Below are 13,227 nucleotides of genomic sequence, written 5' to 3'. Positions count from 1 at the left end.
ACAGCACAGTTGTCGCGTTTTCTTCATCTTGTGTTCTATCAACATTTTTGCACCATTTCTTTCTCCGAGAAATCAAAGCTAAGTAGCAAGTTTACGGAGATATGAACTGCTACAAGGCCGTCAATGCGAATGTAATCGGTTAGTTTGTTTATTATTATTATTATCTTTTTGGGCCTGTAAAGCCTAAACAAAAAAACTGCGACCTCCATTTTGCATTCCATGTGAGATATAGAAATGCATCACTTAAAGTTTTTGCACAGATCACCGCTCCTTTGAATTGCTCATAAGTGACAGTACTACCTCACTATTTCACGACTTTTTATGGGCGACAGCACAGCACAATCATGACAATGAGGCCAAATGCAAGCTAAGGAGGGGGCATTGCACTAAAAGACGACGCGGGGCTTGTACCGTCTCTGCGTCAGTTTTCACACGCATTTTGTTTTTGCCGCTTGTGCTGCATGGTGCTGCGCAGAGTGTGAGCCATGCGCTCACCATTCCTCTTAGAAATGGTTCAGGACTTATGAGCTAGTTTAACTGTAAAAGTGTCATTCTCTTTCCCTCAGTGCCATTTTAGAGCAGGTTTAGAGCAATTACTATCCAAAATTGCTGTTTGGAGCCGCATGGAGCAGCATTTCTTTTTTGCAGCAGTTTGGAGCAGCACTTTCATTACTGTAAGTCTGGCACACATTAGCACAAATGGCACAGCTGTTCCACGCCTGAGGTGCATTTGCTGTGCCCCCTCCAACTCCTGTCGCTCTCACAGTGCTATGCTTAGCAAACACTCCCAAGAAATTGTGACAGCATCAAGATAATATGATTGACTTGTGCAAAGCTACGAGGTTCAAAGTTGTAGTGTTTGAAACAATATAGGCTATTTCATGCCTCAATCAAGAGACTAGCATTCTTCACAGCACAAATGAGGTGTGCATAAGCACAATTGAAGTCTCACACTATAGTAGTGTACTGTCATTTTACTGAATTTTCAAGTACAGAAAATCTTGTTGATTTGGATACCACAAAAAGTGTTCAAATTAAATGAATGCCAAATTATCATTCCCCTTCCCCAAAACAACAAATATGTGTCCTTTAATCAATAAAGTTTCATGGAGCCGGGCGAGGTCCAGAATGGCCGAGGATCCAGGTGCCAGGGGAATTGCTGGCTGAATCGAGAATCGCCGAGCGGTGCCGAGCCCTACCGAGCGACGCGCCAGACTCGGACATGGGCCGCGAGCTCTCGAGCTGTGCACCCGAGGGTACCTGGCTGTGCCCTGGCCAAGGCGAGGAACGCCGATGACTGAGCTGCTGCACCGCAGCTGTAGCGAGCAGCATTTCAGCACGGTACAGACGGTACTGTGCTGGCCAGAACCCGCACTTGGAACCACTTTGCCCGGGCGGTTGTCAGCGATGTCCGAATGAATGCAGTCAAGGCAAGATTCAAATTTTAAGAAAAACTGTATTGTGCTAAGTTACAGGTGAATCGGCAGTGGTTACATGTATAAGAAAACTGGACTCGGTGCATGAGCTCGATCGGATACGTCCGACGCCACTCGCGTCTCGGCTCCCTCTGCGGTGCGTTGCTCTGCGGTCCCGGCTCGAATCTCGGCTCGTTCTCTCCTCTCTCCCGATGCGTTGCTATGCGGTCCCGGCTCGAACGCTCACTTTTTGTTTTTTGAATGTTTGTTGAACCAATGGGCAACCGCGTCGTGTGGACGCGCTCAGGGCTCGGAGTCCACGTTAACGCAGTGCAGCGTTTTCCGAGCAAGCACGGAGACGCTGCCGGGGAAGGATGCGCTGCAGGAGAAGGGAGACGCTGCAGGAGAAGGGAGACGCTGCCGGAGAATTCAGCTGTGCGAACTCGAGTGCCGTGTACACGGCCCTCTTGAAAATTGCGCCTGTCCTCAGGCGTGCGTGTCGTTAGATGGCGATGGTTCCGTAACTTCTAGGAGCGGCTCCTTATATCTACGAAGCTGCTCCACGTTGACAATTTTTTGGTTAATTATGCCCGGTGTGTGGGGTATTCTTTGGATCTCGGCCCTGTTTCCTCCGACGAGGGCCGTTATCTCAAACGGACCTTCATAGCGAGGGTCTAATGTGCCTCGAGCGCTGAACTCAAGCAGGACGAGGTCCCTCATTATGAACCTCGGAGTTCGCCACTTCTTGTCGTATTGGAACGTTGTTTTGTGCTGACTCTGCAGTAGCCTCTCTCTCGTCTCTGCACATCCCCTTGCCAAGTCGTGTAGTCTATGAGACTCGTCGATGTCTTCCTCGACTGAGGCGAGGTTGAGCTCTCCTGGCAGTTTTGGGTCGTAGCCATGCATGAGTCGAAATGGGCTGTGGCCACTGTGACGATGCTTCGTGGCGTTGATTGCTAGCGTTGCTCGGGGTAGTTCCTTCTGCCATTTGTCTTTGTCGTTTAGCATTTTGCGTAGCACCTGTTTCAATGTTCCTACCATTCGCTCGATCAGTCCATTCGATTGTGGCCAGTACGGTGGGGAGTTCTGATGAGCAATTCCCAGTCTGCGATGGAATTGGTTGGTTTTCTTGTTTACGAATCCCTTGGCTTGGTCCTTAATAATGACGCTGGGAACTCCAAATCGCGGAATCCACCGGTTTGTCATGAAGTCAAGGTAGTGCGTCGACGAAGTGCTCGGTACGGTCACGGCGTCCATGTATCTCGTGGCGTGGTCGATACACACGAGGATGTAGTCTCCCTTTTCGTTTAGCAGACCCATGTGATCCAGGGATATCACCGCGTTTAGCTCAGTAGGAATATCGCATAAAATGAGGCAACCTTCATTCCGTGTTGTGCGGGCATTGATAGTCTGGCACGTGTGGCAGGAGTCAACATACTCGCGTATGTCCTTTCTCATCAATGGCCACCAGTACTTTCGCTGGATCAGGTCTCTTGTCTCCTCAACGCCTATGTGGCCGTTGTTGTCATGGAAAACGATCATCACACTGCTTCGGAGGGCAGCGGGAATGATCACCCTCCGACGGACCCGTCCCCCCTCGATAGATTTCTTCACCAGTATGTCGTTTTCGATCTCGTAGTCTGAAGATTTGTGCTTGGCCTCTTCCCGAAATCTTTTGCAGTCAGTATCCCTCTCCTGAAACTCGCGTAGACGACTGTGTTTGTCGACCACTACTGCATAGCAGTGGAGGTCTCGGGTCGAAACGCCCTGGTCGAAAGCCTCTGCAGATTCCGACTGCCTCGAGAGTGCGTCAGCAGTGGAGTTCTGGCGTCCTGGCTTGTGCTTGACGTCGAAGGTGTACTCTGCTAAGTCGAGCATCCACCTCGCAAATCTGCGGTTGCTGGCTCCCTTCTGGACGAGGTATGACAAGCTGAAGATGTCCGTGAACACTGTAAAACGAGGGCCTCCTCTCAGGTATACCGAAAACTTCTCGGTGATCGCCCAGTAGAGCGCCATGCACTCGAGCATATTAGAGTGTAGACCATGATCGTGCTCGTTTAGTGATCTGCTTGCGTACTCTATGATTCGCTTCTTTCCATCTTGAGTTTCAGAAAGCACCGCACCCTGCCCGGTTTGCGAAGCGTCGACGTGAACGTTAGTCGGGCAGTCTGGGCGGAAGCTCGCCAAAATCGGCGGGTTCTTCAAGGCGTGTTTTATGGCGTTGACGGTTGCTTCATGAGCGTCAGTCCATACGAAAGGAGCGTCCTTCGCCAGAAGGTGCCGTAGCTTGTGCGTGACCTTTGCAAACTCCGGTATGAACTTTCGGTAGTGTTTAGCGAACTGCAGGAAGGACTACAGCTTGTTTGCGTTGCGATGCGGCTCGAACTTCTCGACAGCGGCAACTCTGGATTCGTCCAGTGTTCGTCCTTCGGCGAAGATCACGTAACCCAGGAAAGATACTTTGTCTTGAATCAACTGGCATTTGCGGAGATCCATCTTCAAGCCGTTGATCACGACTCTCCTGGGTGCTTCGTTCAGCAAATCCAAAGCCTCCCTCACTGTTGTGGCTCCCTGCCCGACATCGTCCATGTACGTAGCTGTCCTAGGTAAAACATCAAACGTGCGACGCATGACTCTTTGGATGGTCTGAAGGGCCTTGCAAAACCCAAAGGCCATTCGAAGGTATTCGTACTTTCCATCTGGAGTGACGAATGCGGTCTTTTGTACGTCGTCCGGCTTCATTCGTATAGTCAGAAATGACGTCTTCACGTCCAACACAGTGAAGTAAGCCGATTCGTCGTGCATGACATCGTCAATATCGTCTTCCATGATGGGCATTGGATAAGAAGGGTTGATGGTTTTTCGTTCAGCTTCCGATAGTCGTGTACCATTCTTCGTGGAGTCGTCGGGTGGTGCGGTTGGTCGACGACTATCTTTGGAGCACCGTACTCGCTTTCGCTCGGCCTTATGACGCCCTTGGAGAGGTAGTCATTCACCTGTTCTCGGATGAACTTGCGATCAGCCGGTGAGCACCTCTACGGCCTCCATGACACTGGTATATTGTCACTGAGCTCGATGCTGTGCTCGGTCTGAGGACACACGCCCAAAGTGTCGCCTATGGAAGTGAACACTTGGTGATGCCCTAACAGAATTGCGTGAAGTTGTTCCCTCTCTGCCTCGGTGGCATCCTTCATTATCTTCCGTGTGGCGTCTTCGACTAGACTCGTGAAGTCTTCGTCGGGTGCGGGACATTTCGTATTGAGGCGCACGTACCCTTCGTCTTTGGAAACACTCTCGTCCGATTGCCGGCAGAGCGTCGCAATAAGCGTTTTCCCAGTGCGGTGTGGTGTGCCTTGTTTCGGGGGTGGCACTTCGGACGATGAAAATTTTCCGGAGGGCTCGACTAGAACGATAGTCACATTGTTTGACGTGTGAAACGTTACGTCGACGTTCGGGACTCGTCGCCAGTGTGATCCCAGAATCAGTTCGATGCCGCTGGGCAATGCCGTTACCACGACGTCCTCGAGTCGCACATTCGTGGTGCCCAGTGTCACATCAAGCGTTGCAGCGAGAGTTGGGCATATGCTGAGGTTGAGAACTTCAATGTTCTTGCGCGATACCCATGCATGCGTGGGAATGTCGTTTGTCAAGGCATTGGCACTCATGATGGATAAGTTGGCGCCACTGTCAATGCACACGCGGACGGGTCGGTTGTTAGCAGTACCGGACACTATTGTTAATGTGCCACCCGTCGAATGCAAAAAACAGTTCGCTTGCCTAGGTGACGTAGTCCCTGTTTTGTGGCTGCTATTGTCCCTCTTCGCTCGTTTCTCGTCCGCTCTGATCGTTGCTGGAGTTTTCGGCTTCTTACAATCACGGGACAGGTGACTGATGTCGCCGCAACTGAAGCACGAACGAGCAGAGATGGGCCGCGGGTGTGGAGCTCCCGAGAAATCGCTGCGCGGGTTGGCCTTCGGCAAGTTGGCAGAGCTGCTGGCTGGCACCCGCTGGTTCGAACCCTGACCACGACTCGCTGTAGACGATGACGGTTTCTTGTCGTTCTCGGCACACACGGTCGTGCGACGCCTCGCGTCGAGCAAAGCCGCTCTGTCAATGAGTTCGGTTACTGTGCCACACAGCTGCGCAGAGAGTGGGTTGGCCCATGTTCTCAATGCCGCTGAGAATGAGGAAAATACGTTCTTCCTCTGCTAAACCGTATGGCGCCTTGTTCAGAATGGCGTTCTTCGAGTACATGTACTCGACGATGGTCTCGTGGCTCTGAAGACGTCGCTTCGTCTGCAGTTCGAGGAACTCCTGCATTGTCAGCTTTTGTTTGAATCGGAGATTGAGCGCTTCCTTCCATTGCTCCCAGGTGTCATACTGTGAGCCGTAGGCGCTGTGCCAATCCTTGGCAGATCCCGTCAAGCGGCTTGCTGCTGTCACCAACGTCAGCGATGGCGTCCAGTGGGCGAGCGCTGCGATTCTCTCCACTTGCGTAATCCATTCGTGAGCACTTTGTTGCGGCGTCCCATCAAACAAGGGGATTGAGGATGACGTGTCGCTTGTGGAATGAATCTGGATCAGGCTCGTCGTCGGTGGACCTTCTCGACAGCGTGTTGGCGAGCAGGGCTTGTGTGTTCACGAGCGCGGCAAGGATCTGGGCCATGAAAGGTTCTCCCTCGTGCTATGACACGGTCGGCGCGACGGGACGTGCCGCGTCTTTGTTGGTGCCGTCGATCAGTGACGGTGGCCGCGTCGAACCCGAGGACATCGTTATGTCAGCAGGGACGAAATGTTGCAGCCCGAAGGTTGGAGTCGTCATTCGTTCCGTTGGCAGTGAAGCGTTCTGATGGGCTTCGTGCAATGTCTCACGTTCACTCGTAGTCGCACGGTTAAGCTGGGCTCGCAGGCTGCTCAGTTCAGCGGAAAGCCTCGCGTTGTCGGCGGACAGTGTCTCCAGGTACGCCTGCCTGTCGTCGTCGTAGGCAGCCTGGTCCTTCGTTGATGAGTTCTTCGGCTCTAGGGCTTGGCGAGTGATGTTGTCGCGGAAGATTCTTGCGATGAGCTCGTCCTTTCGTCAAGAGCACCGTAGACCTCGTGCTCTCAGCTCCTCGACAGGTTGCTTTTTCGTTGCATTGGCCATTGTCCTGTGGTCGAGGGTCGTGAACACGCTTTCGACGATGGTCGTTTCGGAGTCCCAAGACGATGTACGGCGCGGCGTCGCTCCTTCCCGTGGCGTTGTTTCCTCCTCTGCATGCAGCTCGGTCGATTCACATCCAGTCGGCTGTGCCATGTCAGCAATGTCCGAATGAATGTAGTCAAGGCAAGGTTCAAATTTTAAGAAAAACTGTATTGTGCTAAGTTACAGGTGAATCGGCAGTGGTTACATGTATAAGGAAACTGGACTCGATGCAGGAGCTCGATCGGATACGTCCGACGCCACTCGCGTCTCGGCTCGCTCTCTGGTGCGTTGCTCTGCACTCCCGGCTCGAATCTCGGCTCGTTCTCTCCTCTCTCGCGATGCGTTGCTATGCGGTCCCGGCCCGAAGGCTCACTTTTTGTTTTTTGAATGTTCGTTGAACCAATGGGCAATCACGTCGAGTGGACGCGCTCAGGGCTCAGAGTCCACGTTAACGCAGTGCAGCGTTTCCCGAGCAAGCACGGAGACACTGCCGGGAGAGGAAGCGCTGCAGGAGAAGGGAGACGCTGCCGGAGAATTCAGCTGTGCGAACTCGAGTGCCACTGACACGATGATCAAGAGCTTGAAAACAAGGTCCGAGGTCGCGCTGGTCTAGGCATCTCCTAGACGACGCCACCGCTGCTGGAGAGTCGTGAGTCTACGGGACTCTTCTTCCTCATGTGCCGTGGTGGTCGTCCATACAGCGTCCACACTAACTTTTCATAGCCTTCCTTTTGTATATAAACGTTTGACCTCGTCTCCCTGGCTGTTTCCTGCGTCGCTGCACAGTGGTGGAAGTGCTCGAACCGTCCTAAACATCACAATTTTCTGGCGTCCCCGACAGGACAAAGCTCTAGCTCCATCTTTCAGAGCTGAACTTCTCTTTTGTGCAGTGGGCAGAAATGGATTGGAAGAAGTATATTTCGATTGGCAAGGAACTTGGCTTGTCGGGTAATGAACTGAAGGAGTGGATTGAAGAGCAGCAGAAAAAAGAGGGTGAGGGACGAGCTGAAGATAGGGATGCATCGCAAATAGCGCACAAACAGGAGATCGCTCGTCTGGCCGCGGAAAAATATCTGCTGGAGCCTAAGTGTCGTCTTGCTGAGCGCACGACTGGGATGGTTGGAACCGGTGGAGAGAGCGTGGAATCCAGCAGCGAAGCGTTCAGGAGCCTCCACAAGCTTATTTCTCCCTAGAATGAGGGCTGCGACGAACTCGACGCGTACATTCACCGCTTCAAGTGGGTAGCCACGAGCCAGGGATGGCCAGGCGACAGGTGGGCGCTCTCATTAAGCTTATGCCTCTCAGGTGAAGCCTTGAGTATTGTAGGACGTATGGCAGCGGAGGATGCTACAGACTACGAAAAGCTGAAGCAAACCTTGTTGCAAAGATTTCGAGTTGAGCCGGAGAAGTCTGAGACAGGGCGACAATTTGCTGGTCGGCTGCTCGGCTACTTCCATGATTGAGAGCAGACAGAGGGGACAGGAGCATTGAGGTTACGTGACAGTGATGGTAGCATGGTTGTAGCGCAGGAGCGTGGGACATGCTTACAGACATTATAGCAGTGCTGCCCACAGGCACGTGTGAACCTTATAAGGCTAGTTTGAGAAAACTATTGGGCTGGCCTCGCTACAGTTGGCGATGTCACAGTGGTAGATCATGCTAGGAAAATGCTAAGCTTCGGAGGAAAAAGCCGCTTGACGGGTGACGGCTACGGCAGTTTTAAGGACATTGTAAGTGAACAGCGCTTGAAATTGTGAGTTGGCGTTTGGCGTAGACGCATAGCAGTTTCCATTCATTCATTCTGTTCACAGAAGGTAGTTACTTGGCGTAAGAAATCATGAGTGTATACCAGGAAGCTCTATACTGTTTAGTACATAAGAAAATAAAATCTTGTGCATTGATTGGGTTTTTGTTGCCCATATGCATGTTTAATTTAAAAAGTTATCATTCTTCTGGACTGTATCATTGTAAAAACAGATCGGCTTTTACATTAGTGTCATCTCTGGATATTGTTGGAAGTTGCACATTGTTCTGTCCCTCATCACTTTGTTGTGTGAGAAAAGTTTTGTCCAAACAACTTTCTTGTGTGGAGGGTTATTGTGAGGATTCGAGAAAAACGACAACGATGAAGGTGCGGGACAAGGCACGTGTGATTACAAGGCAACTGTGCGCCAATCAGCTGATGACTTGCGGTGGCCCATAGAAGTGGCGTACCACGATTGGGCCACGTGTGATCATTACATGGCGGTAGGCTTTGTGGCTGGGGACGAGCAGAAGCAGAGGGAGATGGAAGACAGCGCGCCGAAGCGTCGGACGCAGGTGATCCAGGTTCCGGCCAGGCAACGCGGCCGTCCACGCTGCTGTCGTCCAACCACCAGCTGGGGCGGCATTGCCGGCACGAGTACCGCATCTCGGGGCGCGGCCTGGCCTGCTGTTCTCTTCCTTGCCGAGGGCATCGCGGATCTCGACGAGGTGTCTCTACGGTCAGCCGTTCGGCACAGCGATGAACATGGCCTGGCTAATGGTCACGGTTGTGCCAAGCATCGCGTCTCGACGCAAGCTGTTCGCTGGACGGGCTGGCCCATTATATGCATGGAGCATTGCGTCTCCGATGCGGGTTGACTGCTCCGTAGTCACACCCATGCCATCAAGCGCCGGTGTCACCAGAGCGTCGCACATCGGCAAGCGAGCGCATTCTATAGCGCCTTTCCACCGCCTCCTGCCCTGCACGTCATTGGCGCCATTTTTTGTGGAAGGGGCATCAGCTGTGCAGCTGCCTCGATGTGGCCACAAGGCAGCGCTGCCAGCACTACAATTTGGCGGGCTTTCTATTCATTTTGAACAATATTCGATAGCGAGTATATTTATAAATAGTACAGATGATAATTCGTCACTTATGCTTTATAGGGCACAAATCGCTACTAGGGGGTCCAAAGCTACTCATTGACGCAAAAATCTTGACATGAGTAAATTTGATGTCAATGCTCTTTTAACGAAAAATAAATCATGTCATTGAGAATATTATCATTTGCTCCATATTCAGGCATAATAAACACCACATTGTGCTCCAACTAAAAATCAGTTTTGCAGCTTAATTTAAAGCAAACAAATGATTATTCTTATATGGCAAGTTTTACCATTTCATATTTTGTTTTAAGGAATGAAAATCAGTTTTGACATTATACAATGACTGCAATGGGGAACTTCAAAAATTGCTTCTTATTCCTAAAGCAAAAAAAAAAATTAGCAATGAAGCTCAACATTTAAGAAAGCCTACTTGTTTGTTTTCAATTGAGGTTTAAACAGATTTTTAATTGGCACAAATGTGGTTGAAATTGCATCTTGTTGTGGAGCAAAATGAGAAGTGTCTCAAATAAGCAAAATTCTTGCAAAACATACAAACTTTAGACATCAGCAAGTATTTCTTTTTACGCAACATCAGATGTGATTAAGTATGTTCAAAGCAAATAATAACTTCCATAGAGTAAGAATTTATTACTCAGGTATTGATATGTAACGCAATACAGTAAATCCTTGTTAACTCCAAGTCGCATATCTTGAATTCTCGGTTAAGCTGAAACTTTTTTTGTCACGCATTAAACCAACATAGGTGCCATGCTTTTGCCCCCTCTTATCTCGAAAGGTTCTTCAGAGGGAACAGCATATATCTCGAAATCTTAACCAAAAGGGAGCAAGCAAAGTCCACTCCCAACAGGAAACGAGGGCATTGTGTAACGCTTAGCTCTTACTATGCATTAGGAACGCGATCGTGAAAGATGAACTTGAAATCCCCACAGTCACAGCCATTTGTTATCCGCGTCGTTAGGCAACTATGGGAGTGATCATGTGTGTGCACCTGCGCGCGACTTTTGCGCAGTGTGCAGCGTGACGTCAGCACGTACATAAGCTAACCCTTGCAGGCGCGAGGTGGCTATGTGTGTTCCCAGCGATCTGCATGTGACAAATCTTCAGTGCGTGTCTGCGCAACAAACGCTTCTGAATATAGACCAAGATGTCCTGCTTAAAGCAATGCAAATCGCTAAGGGTAAAGAGAAAAGTCGCTTTATTAAAGGACGTCAAAAAAGCATGTCGAAGCAAGCCGTGCATCACCAAATAATTTGGCGTCTCTTTGTCAAACCTCTCGACAGTGCTTAAGAACAAGCAAACGGCTTTGGAAAGCTTCGAGGAAAGCTTCCCGAGCAAGCGGAAGCCCATTCTAGCTTCCAAATTTTCGGATGTTGAAGCAGCACTTCTGTTGTGGCTTCACAACATTCGAACAGCCGATCTTCCAATGATCACCCAAATGATGATGGAAAAAAGCAGATGCTTAGGCACCCCAAATGGGTCATGGGGACTTCAGCTGCAGGAATGGCTGGTTCGAAAGGTTTTCAAGAAAAGAAATGTGTCATCGAAGCCTATTAACGGCGAAAGTGGCATTGTTGACGAACAGGCTGCAGAGGCATGGCACAACCTACGCCTTGTCGCGCTACGGAATGGGTACATGGACGAAAACGTTTTCAATCACGACAAAGCCGCTCTAAAGCCGCGCTTGTTTATAACTTGTTGCCTAACCACACTTACACACCAAAAGACGAAGTATTCTTATGCGCCAAGCAACGCAAAGACAGAATTATCATTCTTTTTGGTGCCATCACTACCGGCGATAAAAAGCTGCCCTTTCTGATCACTGGCAAATCGCTGAATTCCAGGTGTTTTCAAAATGCATGGCTCCCGATGGATGTGACCAACCGCACAAATAAAACGGCCTGAATGACGGCGGCACTTTTCAAAGAGCATGTCTGTGCACTTGACCGGAAGATAGCTAAGGACTGTCGGAAAGTGTTGTTTGCTGTAAGTAACCCCGGTCACGAAAAAATCGACAACTTGCCGGCTGTTGTGCTTGAATTCTTGCTGCCAAGTATGACGTCCGTTCTCCAGCCTATGGATCACGGAGTCATTGAGATGGCCTGAAAATATTATAGAAAAAGCCTGCTGCATCGTATTCAGCTGCCATACGACAATGGGAAGAAGTATGACACCAATCTGCTGTGTGGCCGAAGCCTGGCGCCAAGTATGCCCTCTGGAGATTGCCAGCTGCGTCGCTCATGCCGGGTTTTCTCGAGCCCCAGCATCGATCGAAGAAGACATTGGCGCGGAATTCAGCGGCTGTGATGAGCTGTGCAGTGAAGTGCGCAAGGCAACTGGCTGCGTGAGCGATATTGAAGACGGCGAGATTGCCTTTGAGGAGTGCGCGCTCTACGAGGCGGACATCCCCGTTACCGGTATGCTGTCGGGCGCGGATATCGATGAGATGGTCGTGAACAATGCAGATGACCACATAAAAGGGGAAGAGCCCTGAGAAGTGCCTAGGATGACAAAAACACGTAACTTGCCGTGCTTGCTCCGCAACAAGGTCGAAAGCAGCGGCAGCGACCAACGTCTCAAGCGATGTGTCGAGCAAATAAAAAACGCATTTCTCGAACCAAACGCGAAACAGGCAAGCATCACGCAGTTTTTTGGTCCTCGGTAATGAATTCTTTTTCCCTGCAAATACTTGTGCCTTTACTACAGTAGCTCTCTCGTGCAGTGGGGCTTTTCCCGACAATGCTGGCTTAAATTTTGCAGTGACCTGGGAACATTTTCAGCGTTTTGCTCAACTTAAAACACCGTTTATCTTGCAATTTTCCCCTGATTTGACGTCTTCTAGTTAAAGAGGGATCACTGTATTATAAGATGGCACAAAAATTGCAGTAATAGTATTGAACTATAAATACCTGACAAAAGCACTTTTGTTTAATATGTCAACCAACAATGGTATTGAAATGATTGTCTCAGAATAAATTTTTTGACAAACAACTTTTGGATGACAAACTATCAAATTGAGATAGCACCCATGCCACCAAAATAATTCTTGCTCCAATGTATTGTGGTAATTCACTTTTTCAATGCAAGAAATCAGGGTAATTCAAATTCATTCGAGATGGGTGTTGAAATGGTTGTCACACTTGGTGTGGAATGACCCAACATCATCTGGTGGGTGCTTCATAGTAACGATACTTCGAACTTTAACTGCAAAATTAGCATACCAAGTGCGAGAATATTGATGATGAATGCAGTCACTCACTATTTAATTATTTTTTTACCGGCACAAGGCTGTAAGCACGTTCAAAAAATTGGACATTAAAAAACTAAATTCACCTTCAGTGCATACTTTGCTAGTTTTTACAATGCGAGCCATATAAGAAATTTACTTAGCGAACTGCATTCTTTCGGTGAAAATTACTGGATGAAAAAATTTTCCCCACAAATACCAGAGCACATGATTTAATGGAGCTTGGCACGGTCCAGTTTGCTATTAATACAGCTGTTCAACCACCACTGGTCACTTTAATGATACAAATAAGTGGCGTTTCAAGCCATTCAACTTTTGTTGGCCTGAACAACTCCTTCAGAGCATGGTAGATGCAGCTTTCTCAAATCCAGTTTAAACGCGGCAGGATTAACCTGTGAAGATAATTGGTGCACAAATAACATTACTGAACTTTAACAAAGCACTGGCCTTTTGTTCACCCAGTTCCTGCACTGTTTCATATGCAGTAAAATGCACCAAGAAATCTGGATCAGCATTAA

At 49.5% G+C, this 13,227-nt stretch overlaps 1 protein-coding gene across 14 annotated transcripts in view; it reads right to left on the bottom strand.

The window, feature by feature from the left end:
* LOC119176042 (uncharacterized) overlaps positions 1-13,227 on the bottom strand; it is a 475,621-nt gene that overhangs the window by 319,245 nt on the left and 143,149 nt on the right. The window lies entirely within an intron of this gene.

Source organism: Rhipicephalus microplus, chromosome X (genome assembly GCF_043290135.1).
Source record: "Rhipicephalus microplus isolate Deutch F79 chromosome X, USDA_Rmic, whole genome shotgun sequence".
NCBI lineage: Eukaryota > Metazoa > Arthropoda > Arachnida > Ixodida > Ixodidae > Rhipicephalus > Rhipicephalus microplus.
The sequence above is the reverse complement of the archived record's forward strand: the minus strand, read 5'-3'. Positions and strand labels throughout refer to the sequence as shown.